The sequence below is a fragment of the Jaculus jaculus genome, chromosome 1, assembly GCF_020740685.1.
Source record: "Jaculus jaculus isolate mJacJac1 chromosome 1, mJacJac1.mat.Y.cur, whole genome shotgun sequence".
In the NCBI taxonomy this organism is placed as follows: Eukaryota; Metazoa; Chordata; class Mammalia; order Rodentia; family Dipodidae; genus Jaculus; species Jaculus jaculus.
The window spans coordinates 69156197-69159699 of record NC_059102.1 but is presented as its reverse complement, the minus strand read 5'-3'; positions in this window follow the sequence as shown (position 1 = coordinate 69159699).

Sequence of the window (3503 nt, the reverse complement as noted above, 5' to 3'; positions counted from 1 at the left end):
CATTGACCAGAAGACCTTCTTTATGGAAGTTGGTTGCGAAGCCTCAAAACTCATCAAAGTGCTGAGAATAAATAAGAGGCTGTTGAGAGCTCACTGATAAATGAGACATCTCTATCCAAGGCTCAGAACTTTGCTAAAGGGACTAGATTTGAACAATGTAAGAACCAAATGTTGATAAAGAGTACTTTTTGGCACTCTCCTCTGCACGTGAACTGATTGGTGCATTCAATACCTTATAACAGCTGTCAGTGGTCTCTACCTCCAAAAGACCTACACAACATTGATCCTATCAACATTTTGATATGAATGATAGAGGAGTTAGGAAGGAGACATAAAAATTAGAGAAAGACTAGTTGGAAAGAGGGGGAGGGTTTAGTAGAACAGGAGCAGGGAAGGGGGAGACTACAGATGCTAATGTGTATGGCTTATGGCAAAATTACATGTCCATGTATGAAAATTCTCAATAAAAAAAGAAAAACAAAAGAACTGATATTTTCTCAGTTGGCTTGGAGTTCTAACAGTATGACATGGTGGAGACATACACAGCCTTTTCCTCTCAGTTCCACATGAGTTTCAGAAAGCACTAAGTTCTTCCCTGTATGGCCAGAGTGCTGGGAGTTCAACTTTGTAACCTGGTAACTAGGTGACAACATGACTCCCTCATTCTGACTCACATTTCAGAGGAAGTTAGTAGATTAGCCCATCCTGGGGCTCCACTAGAGGCTGAATTCAAATGCTCCATTTGACCAGGGTCAACTGTCTTATGCACATGGATTTATCAGTTTCCATAGCCTTCTTTAGGAAACTGCTTTTCTTTTGTAATTTCTATTAGTATACAGAAACTTAGGTTTCATTATAATGTTTTCCACACAAATTTTTTTTCCCTTGCCTCTTCTTCTCCTCACCCCTTTGTGTCCTGCCTCCCATCATGGCCTCTTTTCTGCTTTCATGCTACATGTCCTTTTGTCTTCTATCCCTTTACATCAACTGTTTCTGTCTTGTGGTCATCTATCATAACGTACACCCACTCTCAGATACCATTATTAATCTTAAAGTTTTCGTGTTGACCAATCTGGCCTCTGGAGAGGATGACCTGAAACTTCTACACCTCCCAACATGTGCCATAATGCTCAGTTAAAGTAGTGCTGGGGCAGGAGCCCAAGGCTTCATGCATACCAGGTAAGCAATCTAACAAGTGAACCACATTCCCAAGCCATAAGAAAATGACCTTCTTTTCTGCCTTGCACAGAACATTTTCATACAGTTAAGTCCTTAAGTTTTAACACTTTTACCTTTTTAAATTTTTCTTTTAAATTTATTTATGAGAGAGAAAGAGACAGATAGAGAGATAGAGAGAATGGGCACATCAGGGCTTCTAGCCACTGAATACAAACTCCAGACACATGTGCTCCCTTGTGCATCTGGCTTACATGGGTTCTGGAGAACTGAACCTGAATCCTTTGGCTTCACAGGCAAATGGTACTAAGCCAGTTCTCCAGTCCTGATTTGTTTAATTTTTATATTCTCCATCACACCTTTCTTCTTTTTTCTCTTTCCCTCTAGGTCAATAAGAAAATCCATATGTTGTTGGTAGATATAAAATTCTACCACATTAGAAAATAATTGTAGTTTGTTAAAAAAAAATTAAACACATATTGACTGTCAGGGAGATCTCATCCCACAAAAAATATAGGATATTACCATTGCTCTTTTAAAAAAATTGTTTCAGGGCTGGAGAGATGGCTTAGTGGTTAAGCGCTTGCCTGTGAAGGACCCCGGTTCGAGGCTCGGTTCCCCAGGTCCCACGTTAGCCAAATGCACAAGGTGGCGCACGCGTCTGGAGTTCGTTTGCAGAGGCTGGAAGCCCTGGCGTGCCCATTCTCTCTCTCTCTCCCTCTATCTGTCTTTCTCTCTGTGTCTGTCACTCTCAAATAAATTTAAAAAAATTTTTTTTTTAAATTGTTTCATATTTATTTATTTATTTATTTATTTATTTATTTATTTATTTATGAGAGACAGACAGAGAGAGAGAAGAAGAGGTAGAGGGAGAGAGAGAGAGAGAGTGGGCACACCAGGACCTCTAGCCACTGCATATGAACTCCCGATGCAAGTGCCAACTTGTGCATCTGGTTTATGTGGGTTTGGGGAATTTAGCCTTGAACCAGGGTCCTTAGGCTTCACAAGCAAGCACTTAACTGCTAAGCCATCTCTCCAGCCCATACCATTGCTCTTGATTGTGCATCAAAGTTAGATGGTAAGACCTTATTGTTGAATACACCACAAATTTGCAGTGAAAGACATGGGGAAATCAAGCTAGAACTGAAATGGAAGCTTCTTTCATGCTGGCTGGCTTTCATAATGCTAGAAGTTGCTATGAAGACTTCTATTAGAGAAAAACCATCAATAATCTTACCTACCCCACTATGGGCCACTGATCGGTCAAGCAAGAGCTACTCTCTGGTTAAGAAATGACATTATTGATATAGAGGTAATCAAATACTTTATTTTTTTCTCAATTTTTATTAACATTTTCCATGATTATAAAAATATCCCATGGTAATACTCTCCCCCCCCCCCACGTTCCCCTTTGAAATTCCATTTTACATCATATCTCCTCCCCATATCACTCAGTCTCTATTTTATTTTGATGTCATGATCTTTTCCTCCTCTTATGATGGTATTGGGCAGGTAGTGTCAGGCACGGTGAGGTCATGGATATGCAGGCCACTTTGTGTCTGGAGGAGTATGTTGTAAGGAGTCCTACCCTTCCTTTGGCTCTTACATTCTTTCAGCCACCTCTTCCACTTTAGATCCTGAGCCTTGGAAGGTGTGATCGAGATGTTACTCAGTACTCCAGTCACTTCTTTCCAGCACTATGATACCTTCTGAGTCATCCCAAGGTCACTGCCATCTGAAAAGAGAAGATTCTCTACCCAAAGTGAGAGTAGAGTTAATATAAGGGTATAAATATTAAGAGAAGTGCTTACTGGGCAGCTTGATAAGCATAGTATATACACTTATCCAGACATCAGCAGATGTTACACCCCTAGGGCTCATGACTACCTGTTTTAAGTTTTCAGTATCAGGGATGTATTCCCCCCATTGAGCAGAGCTCCAGTCCAATTGAAGGGTAGTTGGTTTCCACCATGACAGATGTGCAAATACTTTATGAGTGGACTGGAAGTCTGTACAGAATACCTAAGTCACAGCTGGTATATAAACCTGGTCAAAAGCCCTGGCTGGGAAAGTCATAGGTCCTAGTGGGGAAATTTACTGTGGTTCGACTAAGTAGATATGGTAAACTGTTTTCTAGATACCTATGTTTATAGCCATAAACTAGTGTTGCTCTTAACCTTGATCAGAGAAACTTCATTTTGCATTGGGCAGAAATAAAAGCTGGCAAATGTGATAAGGATAAGTGACTATTGTGTTCATACATAAACGTGACATCTGTATCATCCCTTTAAAAGCCCAGGGAACATTAGAGAAGAGAGAGTAGAAAA